We start from the raw sequence: 12,980 nt of genomic DNA, 5'->3' as shown, positions 1-12,980 counted from the left end.
CTCCACATTTTGTCATAATTTTAGCCAATTTCACCTCTGTCTCCAATATCACCACAAAATTTTTCTTCCTTGGAGTGTCTTGGCTATTCTTAGCCAACTGTTCCTCCATATTACTTCTAGAATTAGATCAACAATTTGTAAATCAAACAAACCCAAGAACATTGAAATTTTGATTGGATTTGTATTGAATTTATAGATTAATCTGGTAAGCCAAGTCATCTTTACAATGTTGTCTTCCAATACATGAATATGGTTCAGCTCTCCATTTACTTAGGCCTTTGAAATATCTTTCAGTAAAGTTTATAATTTTCTCCATAAAGGTCTTCTTGTTAATATTTCCTGGGAACTTTATGCTTTTTAACACTACTTTCTATGGCATATTTTTAGTTATTACATTTTCTGGTTTTAGCTAATGTTGATTTCAATTTTTGTATCCAGCAACCTTGCTACCTTTCATTCTTGTATCTGCATATTCTTGTGGGGTTTTTGTTTTTTCCATAGACAACCATATATTCTGTGTATACAAACTGTTTTGTTTCTTTTTAGTCCTTATACCTATAATTTCTTTTTCTAATGCTCAGTGTAGTCTAGGTGTTGGTGTCTGCTTTTTTTTTTTTTTTTTTCCCCAGCCAGAGCCTCACTCTGTCTCCCAGGCTGGGGTGCAGTGATGCGATCTCAGCTCGCCGCAACCTCCGCCTCCCGGGTTCAAGCGATTCTTCTGCCTCACCTTCCAAATACGTGGGACTGCAGGTGTACACCACCACACCCGACTAATGTTTGTATTTTTAGTAGAGACGGAGTTTCACCATGTTGGCCATGCTGGTTTCGAACTCCTGACCTCAGGTGATCCACCCGCCTCAGCTTCCCAAAGTGCTGGGATTACAGACATGCGCGACCATGCCCGGCCGCGTCTCTCCTTTTTTGTTTCTTTTTTTGTTTGTTTTTTGAAATGGAGCCTCACTCTGTCACCCAGGCTGGAGTGCAGTAACGCGATCTCTGCTCACTGCAACCTCCGCCCCCGATTCTCCTGCCTCAGCCTCCCGAGTAGCTGGTATTACAGATACCTACCACCAGTCCTGGCTAATTTTTTAATTTTTATTGTTATTATTTGTATTTTTAGAAGAGATGGGTTTTTGCCATATTGGTCAGGCTGGTCTCAACCTCCTGGCCTCAAGTGAACAGCCCGCCTTGGCCTCCCAAAGTGCTGGGATTACAGGCATGAGCCACCATGCCCAGTGCCATTAGAGTTTTGAGCAAAGAAATGGCACAGTCTAAGGTGTTTCATATATGCATGTATGTGTATGGCTGCTGCATGAGCAATAGACTGTAAGCTGTCACAGCAATCTAGGCAAAACATGTTGATGATTTGTACCTAGTATGGAACCGTGAAGAGGTCTGAGAGAGTTGGCAGTAAATAATGCCAAGTTTGGATGATTGCTTAGCCTTTCTAAGCCACAGTTTCCTCTGTAGCAAAGCAAGAACTAATACCTATTTTGCAAGGTTTTGAAAAGAATTAGAGACACTTTATGGAAATGACTAATATTGCAGTTTACCTAATTAGCATATTGATGCATAAAGCTCTGTTGGAGATTTGAAAAAAAATTAATATTTCCCAGAATCTTACATCGCCACTGAAAAACAGAAGGAAAAAAGACGATTCGATTACTCCACAAAACTGAGGCCCAGGACACTCCATATGGAGCCCTTACTAAAACCAATAAGTAGCATATATAGTAAAATTGGAATTACATAATAGCATTTTTTTCCTTTGTAATAGTGAATTGCTGGCATTTCTACTTTGTTATGCTGTATTACCATCCTTCATCTGCTCAACTATTCCCACTCCATTTTATTTGTTAAACAACAAACACTTATCTGCACTTTATGCCTGACAACAGATTAGGATCAAGGATAAAAGAAATATTCCTTGTTCTCAGCTCAAAGTTGAATGAGAGCCGGGTGCAGTGGCTCACCCCTATAATCTCAGCACTTTGGGAGGCCAAGGCAGGCAGATCATTTGAGGTCAAGAGTTCGAGACCAGCCTGACCAACATAGTGAAACCCTGTCTCCTACTACAAATACCAAAATATTAGCCAGGCATGGTGGCGCATCCCTGCAGTCCCAGCTACTCAGGAGGCTGAGACAGGAGAATCGCTTGAACAGGGGAGGCGGAGGTTGCAGAGAGCCGAGATGGCGCCACTGCACTCCAGCCTGGGTGACAGAGTGAAACTCCATCTCAAAAAAACAAAACAAAACAAAACAAAACGTTGAATGGGATAGAGAGATAGGTCACCATACAGTAGTGTGCTCTCTGTTATAACACAGCAAGAGACCCAAACCCCGATGCCAGGGCATGAAGAGGCCTTAGGGAAGACTTCCTGTAGTATGTTGACACATGACCAACAAAATGAAAACAGAAAGGAGCTAGTCAAGCAAGGAGTGAGAAAAAGCCTTCTAGTAAGAACAATAACGTTTACAAAGATGTTAAGAGAATGGTGCATAGATGTTTACTTTTATTCTTTTTTCCCCCTCTTGCTGTCATCTTAGGTGCACAGATGTTCAATAAATTATTGTTGGATCAAAAAATAAGATGAATAACCAAATTATATCAGGTTTCCGACTATAATAAGAGAATTATTAAGTGTTGTTTGCCCAGCTGCCCAGTGATTTATATGAATAATTTTATTTTGAAAACTCTATGAGCTGAGTAGAATTGTTCTCATTAAACTTTACATTTAGACAAACATAAATTTAGACATATATCAGCCTGAGTGATCTAGAGTATTTTGTTTGTTTTGTTTTGTTTTGTTTTTTTGAGACGGAGTTCCACTCTTGTCGCCCAGGCTGGAGTGCAATGGCGCGATCTCAGCTCACTACAACCTCCGCCTCCCGGGTTCAAGCGATTCTCTTGCCTCAGCCTCCCGAGTAGCTGGAATTACAGGCGCCTGCCACCGTGCCCGGCTACTTTTTTGTGTTTGTTTTAGTAGAGACAGAGTTTCACCGTGTTTGCCAGGCTGGTCTCGAATTCCTGACCTCGTGATCCGCCCGCCTTGGCCTCCCAAAGTGCTGGGATTACAGGCGTGAGCCACCACGCCCGGCCTAGAACTTTTAATAACCAAATTTCTGACCCTCACATCTGAGGAACTGAGCATGGAAGAGTTGGAAAGAAGAGGAAGGGAAACTCATTTTTCTGTATCCGTCCTTGCACCACTACCTTCTTTTCTCAGTAGTAGTTGTGTTACAGGAAAGGGGCCCCGATCCAGACCCCAAGGGAGGGTTCTTGTCTTTCACGAAAGAAAGAATTCAGGGCGAGTGTGCAGTGCAAAGTAAGAGCAAGTTTAATAAGAAAGTTAAGTAGTGAAAGTACAGCTACTCCATAGACAAGAGTAGGGTGTTCCTGAAACACTGAGGAACGCATCCACCCTAGGTACAATACTTATATATATGGGGAGATGTGCTCTGCTACAAGGGTTTGTGATAAAGGATTAATTTTCTTATTATATTTTGTAAGAACCGATAATATTATATTTAAAGCAAAATTTCGAATGCCTTTGTTCTCCAGATGTGGGGACATCTGGACACTCCCAAGTCTGGGTCTGTTTACTAAACATTATTAATTTGTTTCCTTAACCATAAATATCTAGAGGCTAGGAATGCCTGACTTTCTGGTAATGCAGCCCAGCAAAAGTTCCAGCCTCGTTTTCCTAGTCCTCACTCAAAATGGAGTCGCTCTGGTTCGAATGCCTCTGACAGAGATACTGGTAAAATGTACCTCCCTCGGTTGCAGTGAGCCGTGATCGCTCCCCTGAACTCCATCCGGTCTGGGAGATAGAGTGAGACTCCGTTTCAAAAAACAAAAAAGAAAAAGAAAAAAAAATTACCTCCTGCTTCTCTCAAAACTCTCCAATGGCCTTCAGCCTGGGTCATCAACATGGCCTGGAAGAGCCCTACTAGGGGTACTCAAGAGCGCGGCCCAAGCGCCGCAACGCCCCGCCCCTCTGGCCGCTCTGCTCTGGGACGCACTTCCGACGCCCTCGAGGCCTGGGAGGTCAGCGCCTCTTGGTGTCGCCCTGCGGGGCCGGCTCTGGTTGGCTCACTGATTCCCACTTGGGTAGGGGAGGCTTGACTGAGCTCCCACCCGGAATTTCACCTTAGACCTTTAAAGACCTTGTTCCGGCCTCAGGAGCCAGCGCTAATCTCTAGTCCTCATTAGTGGCGTTGCGGCGGAAGGGGATGGCAGGCACCCGACAGTGGTCTCCTCAAAAATGGCGAATTTCTGCGGGGATTCATCTTTTAGCTCTCAGGGAGCCCTCTGACCCCAACAGGAAGCCCATGGAGCCCTTTTCAAAAATTGTAGTTTTGAAAAATTAAAAAAATACACAGGATTTCAAAGAAAGCCAATTATACTACAAAACAGTTATCAAACGATTAAAATAATTTCAGAGTAATGTGTGCTTCTCATTAAGGCATTAAATATTAAACTTCAAGACCCGTCTTATGACTGCTGTAATTTTGAAACAGTTGTCTTGGGTATTTGTAACAACTGTATTTATATTGTATACAGAAATATGTGATTTTTCTTGGTGACAGAGTCACAGTTACTTCTCTTTCAATTGTATTAGCAAGTGAAAGATACGTTAAATTTCAGTTAGAATAGACTAGAATCAGAAATAATCAGAACGCAGTGTCTGTGGTAAAAGGAACAGTTCATGCAACTTTGTTTCTGTTACTTATGTATGACTGACGGTGTACACTAAACTTCAAATTGTAGGTCACTACCAAAAACATGAAAGCTACTGCCACTAGGCCCAAGTTCTGAGTGAGGAACCACGTCCGTTTACCTAGGCAGCCCCAGGGCTCAGCAAAACAGGGGATCAGAAAGGAGCACACTAATGGAGAAAACAGGGAGCCTTTGCATTTTTGTTGCTTTTCAAGAAAGAGTTTAACCTTTAACAACTTGTAACCACTGTTATTGCAACTTTATTCCTATTCCAGATGAAAAACTTTGTGCACTGAGGCTCCCTTTCCAAAAGGCCCATCTATTTTCTAAACAGCTCCTAGGTTATGAAATCTATGGTCAGCTCAAGAGTCCTTCATTTATTCGGGGATATCAGCCTGTGACTTGACCTTACCTTCCTCCCTCTAACCGCAGTAACCTCTCTCGCCTTGTCCGTAGTTTCCCTTCCGCTGTCTCAGTTACCCCCTTCAACCGTGGTCCAAAATATTAAATGAAACTTCCAGAAATAAAAAATGCATAAGTTTCAAATAACTCCCCTTTCTCAGTAGCGTCATGAAATCTCCCATCCGCCCGAGGATCATCACTTTGTTCAGAGTATCCACGGGGTATGCGCTCCCCACACGTTAATCACTTAGTACTCATCCTGGTTATCAGATCGAAAAAACATAGTATACTATGGTACTATCCGAGGTTTCAGGCATTCACTGGGTGTCTTGGAACATATCTCCCGTTGATAAAGAAAGAATACTGTACATATTGGGTTAAAAATGAAGAAATGGAAAGAAAAAAGGAGAAACACAGCGATACCTGAACAGGGATTTGAAACCTGGGCCCTCAGATTAAAAGTTCGTGGCCATACTGACTGAGCTACCAAGGTTCGTACAAAATGTCCAAACCACATCAACCCTGGTATATTAATCTATATATCTGACCTAGAACGTGATTGTAGAAGGTTCAGCTGTGATTTTAATAAGGTGCTGGTAATTTAGAAATTCTTGCTAATGACAGCAGAGAAACTCAGCCACAACGAGGGTCCGTTTTAAGACCGAGGTCTACCCATATTACAAATTAATACTAACATCCCCCCAAAATTCTTTCTATCTATCTATCTATCTATCTATCTATCTATCTATCTATCTATCTATCTATCTATCTACCTACCTACCTACCTACCTATCTACCTATCTTTCTACACGCATATATATGTATTCATGTAATTCAGTCCAGTCAAAGACTAACAGAATGCTCGCCTTCAGTTCCTAGGCTTCCCAGATAAATATCTCAAATCCTCTCTCCAAACTTGGGCCCAAACAAAACATTTTCAAAAGTAGCCTGATCTGACGCTGGTGCACGTAAAGGGGAGTAATTGAATCACCTTTTCGGCGACATACTTAGGGAAGCTGATGTGAGACGAAGGATAGAGAAAACTGTTTGATTTAGCAGTGCTTGGTTTCACCTGCCTTGGTTTTCAGTGTTCAGTTTCTTTGAAAAAAGGAAAAAGAAATTAAAGAAGTTTGTAAAGAAGCGTCCTCACTCTCCTTTTTCTTCTCAGATTTCCAGGTAGTTATCAATAGTTCTATCCCTGGGTCAGTAGGTTAAGTATTTGACGAGTGTGTCTGATGCCTGGAAGGTTTTACACACTTTGAAAACTGATGGATGCTGCCCCATTAACCATTTCAGGATTTTGTTCGACAAATAAAAGAGAATTTAACTTCAGCAGTCAGCAAACCTTAGAATTTGGGGACCGAGACGGGGACGGGGGCAGATATGGGAGGACGAAGGCGCGGGGGTAGGGAACAGAAATCTCTTACAAACAACTAGGGAGAGCTACAAAGAACGGGCTTGCAAGGATGGGGATGTAGCTCAGTGGTAGAGCGCATGCTTCGCATGTATGAGGCCCCGGGTTCGATCCCCGGCATCTCCAAGTCCTTTTTATCCTAACCGCCCAATACTATTAGAAAGTATATTTCAAAATGTCAAATAACTATATTTTGTATCCTCCACTTCTTTAACTTTTTATGGCGTTCTTTTAGCCACTGTGTGTAGAATTGTATATGGAGTACGGGGAACAAGGTTGCTTTGAGCTATTTTGAACTATGTGAAACAAATCGAATTGAGAACACAGGAAAACATGCCCAATGGAGAGATGACAGAAGAGGAGCAACCTGGAAAGTTGCCCGGAACCCATTAATGAGCCCTATTTGTGGTATATAGTTTGCCTTTAGGGCAAAAATAATCTTGGCTTGAGAACACGGAAAGGGGAGGAAGGACGGGCTATTGTTAGTCCTGTGCGTCATAGGATGATAAAAATAGGACAAATATCGGGAGAAGGATGAATCTCAGCTAGCTCAGCACGGGCGAATTTGACTGCTCTAGTGCACCGTTCTTCCATAGGGGAATAACGAAAACGAAAACATTCCGAAACACTGATAAAATTCTTAATGCAGTTTTTAAAACTTTCCAGATGTAGGTGGCCGGTTAGCTCAGTTGGTTAGAGCGTGGTGCTAATAACGCCAAGGTCGCGGGTTCGATCCCCGTACGGGCCACGTTTCTTTTCTTCCATCACGTAACTTACACAAAGATAAGGAGAAACCAATTGTTTGAGGACTGTTACTACAAGAAAGACTGTGCTAACCTCTACAACTAACACTTTGCCACAAGTCCAAACATTTGTAGTAAGTTCAGAGGTCCTGTTTTCTTAAGTCATGGTGCTGAAAATGTTTGCTCATGAGAAGCAGAAAAGCAGCAGGATATTTTACGAGATTTAAATTCAATATAGGGCAAAACAATGACACCAATTTGTTTAGTGCTCCAACACCGTCCTTGAAATAGTCTGAAAACAGATAAATCTTCAGATACTGAAATGCGGGGCAAGTGTGAGAAGGCAGTGTTCACTATCTCTGATTGCCCAGTTAAGGATCCCTACTTGGGAAGCTCAACACTCACACATCAAGACAGAAATTCCATTCCGAGAGAAACATTTTCTTGTTACTTTGATTTCCCAAGAAAGGACTAAGCCCCTTTCCAAAAATCTACCTTTTCCACATCAGCAACCTGGACCCTTTGGTCCAGGTTGGCCAACTCCAGGAATAACAGTTCAGTCCACTTCTTGATGTTAAATATCCCCCGTCCCTTGTACAACGAATGTCCTCTGTTTATTTACGACCTCAAAGCTGTATATCCTGTCGAGTGAATTTTCACGTGTTTTACTATTTTCTATGGAAAATGCTGATCTCAAGTCGCGAGCTCCACGTGGGCTTTGTTAGCCCCATACCTGTGGGTGAGCTCGAGCGCTTGTCAAAAACGAAACTTATTGGTCCTCGTCTCCAGACACTTTGACGCAGATTTGAGAAGGAACCCAGATTTCTGCGTTTTAAACAAACGCCACAGTTGTTTCTTTTAGAAAGGATGGGTCAAGAGCCCTTTGAGATAACAGTCCTTAGGATTGGATTGAGGGGAAATTCTGAGAGTCTTGACCTGATAATTTTTTAATAAAGTTAATTAAAGGTATTATAAATTATAGTTGCATATAGCTACATGTACTTTTTTTAAAAAATTAGTAAATATTAAACATATTTAAAATAGGTCATATTCAGGCGGCTCGTTGGTCTAGGGGTATGATTCTCGCTTAGGGTGCGAGAGGTCCCGGGTTCAAATCCCGGACGAGCCCATGTTTTGTTTCTTGCTTTTTAATCTAGCTGCCTTCACCTAACCTTAGTTTCTAAGTTAAAACTTTCCAGTTAGAAGTGCCGGTAATCGTGGCATCGATATGCATTCAAACCCAACAAGTGAGTTGCGATCTCTAGTTAAGGACTTTTTTTTTTTTTTTTTTTGGCTTCTCTTTAGTTTTCCATCCGCTCTACAGAGACTTTTGCAAGGGCAAACGTTTCCGGATCTTCTAGAACTTCCGACTCCACGATTGTGTTCCTGTGAAATATGTTAGAAATAAAATGGCCACATCTTAATTCAATGCTGCTTATTATTGATTCATTACATCAAAGGATGGATTTAAATGGGAAGATTAAGAGTCAACGTGTCAGGAACCTTGGAGTTATTTCGACTTTCCTCATTGCTACAGCGTCAAGTACTACCTTGTCATATATATCAGGGTTTTGCTTTCTTCTGAGAAGGAGCATTTTTTCTCTCCTCCTGGAGCGTACCGTTGGTATACTCATTTGTCCGGAGCCGTGTGGCCCGGCCATAGCGATAATAATTGACAACTGATGCCTGAGCTCTATGAGTTTCCACTCTATGCCTCCTCCCTAGATTTACTTTCTTCCCTGTACTGCTATCTCATAGGCCAGTACAAAATGCCGCTCTTCCGGGTTCTTCATCACCCATCTTCCCGCACCCGGGAAGATGATCAACTTACAGCGCAGGCGCCATTCCGCGCCTGGGAAAATTACCAACTAAGGGCGCAGTCGCAACATGACCTCCGAAACCTACCTGGCCACGCCCACCGCAGGGCCACCGTCATCGCCCTGGCCCAACCTCCGCCCCTGCTGGTCTATATAAGGCATTAGGCTGCCACCAATAAACGAGACTTGATCAGGATACTGTCTTGTCTCCATTTCTCGTGTCTCTTGTCCCCCCGAGTTCCCACTCCCTCTTCTAGGGTCTACGTTGACGATCCCGCGGGACGGGACACTCATTAAGTAGATTTTTTTTTTAGTCTATTGTGCTGAATCTACTTTTGCGGTTGGCGGTAAACACAACATACAAAAATCACTGAATCCTATATTGTAGTGGTTGTCATATTCTTTATATTAAAATATAATTGCAACCCTGCCCCATTTTCTGTGTGTGCCTTGATTATGAAGGGCAACAAATGAGAAAACATACGAGTCCAGCAAAGGTGAGAGAACACCGCAGACATTTTCCTGAGGGCCATATCCACATAGCTTGGCAGGAGGGGCAAGAATTGATGGGTTATGAGAACAAGAGAGGAACGCCTCACTGGACCACGGAGAAGGGTCCAAGATATTGTTTGGGCTCGAGGACCTAAGGTCCTTGAGACTATGCTTGGAGCCACATGGGTAACCGGGTCTGGAGTTTTGGGAGTGCCAGTGCGGGAGTCACTCTGGTAAGCATCCAATGACACTGACTTTTAGGTTCTGGAAACATTCTGTGGTCTATCAACACAAATTGGTGAGAATGGGGAAAAGAGGGAAGATGTAGAGAAAGTGAGTGGAATGCATATTAATGATTCAGATAATGTTTACGTCCTTTGAGTTTCATTTCATCTTGCCTATAAAATCAACATAAACATAAAATCCACAATCCCAACTGTACAAAAGAAGTTATGTATACTCTTAGCCTATTGGGGAAAACCTATCCTTTCACGAGCCCGGCTAGCTCAGTCGGTAGAGCATGAGACTCTTAATCTCAGGGTCGTGGGTTCGAGCCCCACGTTGGGCGCTTTGTCTTAATTCATCCTCAAATGTTTTCAGTTTCCTCATTGCTGTCCAAAAAAAAAGGGCATTATTAAAGCTCATCTACTCTGAAAGAATGTGATCGTGGTGACCATTTTAGCCTTACTGACTTGACTGACATATTCCAGCCTTCTCTGAAATTCTAGCTGAACTTAGTCTCAGCGCTCCCTGGTGTGGATACACTTTTCTCTAGCCTAGAGGTTTTGTAAAACCAGAGATACTTAAACATAGGTTATGTAGGTTGGTGGTAGGGCATGAGCTCTTGTATATTTAATAAGTTCCTGGGCTACTTCTGAAGCACAAATCCCAGCAAAAAAGGTTTATGAGGCAGGAAGAAGGATCCATGACTATGAGTTAAAAAAGCATACCATACACCTCTTCGTTGATTTCAAAAGCCCAGTTAGCCACATACTTTCCTCTCACTTCACTAACATAGTTCTTATCTCTTCAGGTGTCAGGGCAATATAAAGAAAATGTTCCAGCTCAGGTATCCAAGACTGGTTGTACATGTGAATCACCTGAGGCACTTCTAAAATTTTAGATTCCTGGGCCCTAACTCAGATTCACAGGATCTGAATCTCCAATGCTTTAGAAACCATTGTTTTATAAGGTCCTTTTTTTATTTTATGATACATATAGCAAGTTGGCTGCCTATTCAGTCTAGAATTCCACAGGCAATCAACGCCTTATGGAAAACACCACCATGTTTCTATAATAGATGTAAGGTATTCGCTTTTTGGGTTGAGAAACTTGATGTTACATGTTTTCCTGCCATTCCCAGTTCAGGGAAACTCCAGAAGGATGAGCTTCTGATTAATACATGTTTCCTACATAAATTAAAGATACTTATCCATTCATTCATTACACACGTTTATTGAGAACCATAGGTGTTAGGCATTGTTTTGGGTGTTTGAGATCCATGAGTGAACAAAACTAAGATTTCTGCCCCTCACATTCTATGGAGGGAGGCAAACAGTAAGTATTAAGTATAAAAGTAACAAATAAAAAGGTAAGAAGAAAAAAAAGTCAGCTACGTAGGATGTTAGAACGTAATTGGAAGCGCTAGGAATGCTGTGGTGCATGTTGCAGTATTGGCTAGGGTAGTAGAGCTGGGCCTCATGGAGGTGACATTTGAGCAAAGACGGTCAAAAAATATTATCAAAAAGAGTTCCTGGACCAGGCGTGGTGGCTCACGCCTGTGATCTCAGCACTTTGGGAGGCCGAGGCGGGTGGATCACTTGAGGTGGATCACTCCAGACCAGCCTGGCCAACATGGTGAAACCCGTCTCTACTAAAAGTACAAAAATTAGCCGGGCCTGGTGGTGCATGCCTGTAATCCCAGCTACTCTGGACGCTGAGGCAGGAGAATGGCTTGAACCCAGGAGGCGGAGGTTGCGGTGAGCCGAGACGGCGCCACTGCACTCCAGCCTGGGCCACAAGAGCGAAACTCCGTCTCAAAAATAAAAATAAAAACATTAAATAGGCCAGGCGCGGTGGCTCACGCCTATAATTCCCAGCACTTTGGGAGGCTGAGGCAGGCAGATCACCTGAGGTCGGGTGTTGGAGACCAGCCCGACGAACATGGCGAAACTCCGTCTCTACTAAAAATACAAAAAAAAAAAATTTGCCGGGTGTAGTGGCGCATGCCTGTAATCCCAGCTACTTGGGAGGCTGAGGCAGGAGAATCGCTTGAACCTGGGAGGCGGAGGTTGCGATGAGCCGAGATTGCGCCATTGCACTCCAGCCTGGGCAACAGGAGCGAAACTCCGTCTCAAAACAAAATAAATAAAAATAAAAGAGTTCCTAGCTGGGCGCGTAGCTCAGGCCTGTAATCCCAGCACTTTGGGAGGTCGAGGTGGGCGAATCACTTTAGATCAGTAGTTAGAAACCAGCGTGGCCAACACGGTGAAACCCTGTATCTACTAAAAATACAAAAATTAGCCGGGTGTGGTGGTGTGTGCCTGTAATCCCAGTTACTCAGGAGGCTGAGGCAGGAGAAACGCATGAGCCCGGGAGGCGGAGGTTGCAGTGGGCGGAGATCTCACCACTGCACTCCAGCCTGGGAGACAGAGTGAGACTCAAAAAAGAAAGTTTCTAAGTAGAGAAATCAAGTAGAGCCTAAGGCAAAAGCACAGTCTGGTATACTATAGAAACAGCAGGGGGACAGTGTGGCTGCAGCAGTATGAGAGAAGAATAGTGGGAAGGAAGTCAAAAAGATATGGAGCCTTCCGGGCTTTAAGGACTTTAGATTTAACTGAGAGATGGGAAGTCTGTGAAGGTTCTGAACAGAAGAGTAACAGTGTTGCGGGAAGTGCGGGACCCCGAACGGAGAGACTGGCTGAAGCCGTGGCTGAAGAACATAAATTGTGAAGATTTCATGGACATTTATTAGTTCCCCAGATTAATACTTTTATAATTTCTTACGCCTGTCTTTACTGTAATCTCTGAACATAAATTGTGACGATTTCATGGACACTTATCACTTCCCCAATCAATACCCTTGTGTTTTCCTGTGCCTGTCTTTACTTTAATCTCTTAATCCCATCATCTTCTTCAGAAACTGAGGAGGATGAATGTCGCCTCAGGACCCTGTGATTGTGTCAACTGCACAAATTGTTTGTAGAGCATGTGTGTTTGAACAATGTGAAATCTGGGCATCTTTAAAAAAAGAACAGGATAACAGCGATGTTCAGGGAACAAGAGAGGTAACTTTGAACTGGCCGCCGGTGAGTAGAACGGAAAAGAGCTATATTTCTCCTCTTTCATAAGCAAATAGGAGAAATATCGCTGAATTATTTTTCTCAGCAAGG

The 12,980-nt window shown here is 43.0% G+C and overlaps 4 non-coding genes across 4 annotated transcripts; all 4 read left to right on the top strand.

Moving 5' to 3' along the window:
• The first annotated feature begins 6,590 nt into the window (after positions 1-6,590).
• Positions 6,591-6,662, top strand: TRNAA-CGC (transfer RNA alanine (anticodon CGC)). The gene has a single exon. It is a non-coding gene; the product is annotated as a tRNA-Ala (tRNA).
• Positions 6,663-7,210: 548 nt separating this feature from the next.
• TRNAI-AAU (transfer RNA isoleucine (anticodon AAU)) lies at positions 7,211-7,284 on the top strand. The gene has a single exon. It is a non-coding gene; the product is annotated as a tRNA-Ile (tRNA).
• Positions 7,285-8,336: 1,052 nt separating this feature from the next.
• Positions 8,337-8,408, top strand: TRNAP-AGG (transfer RNA proline (anticodon AGG)). The gene has a single exon. It is a non-coding gene; the product is annotated as a tRNA-Pro (tRNA).
• A 1,675-nt stretch (positions 8,409-10,083) lies between these two features.
• TRNAK-CUU (transfer RNA lysine (anticodon CUU)) lies at positions 10,084-10,156 on the top strand. The gene has a single exon. It is a non-coding gene; the product is annotated as a tRNA-Lys (tRNA).
• The last annotated feature ends 2,824 nt before the right edge of the window (positions 10,157-12,980 follow it).

The sequence above is a fragment of the Macaca nemestrina genome, chromosome 5 (genome assembly GCF_043159975.1).
Source record: "Macaca nemestrina isolate mMacNem1 chromosome 5, mMacNem.hap1, whole genome shotgun sequence".
NCBI lineage: Eukaryota > Metazoa > Chordata > Mammalia > Primates > Cercopithecidae > Macaca > Macaca nemestrina.
The sequence above is the reverse complement of the archived record's forward strand: the minus strand, read 5'-3'. Positions and strand labels throughout refer to the sequence as shown.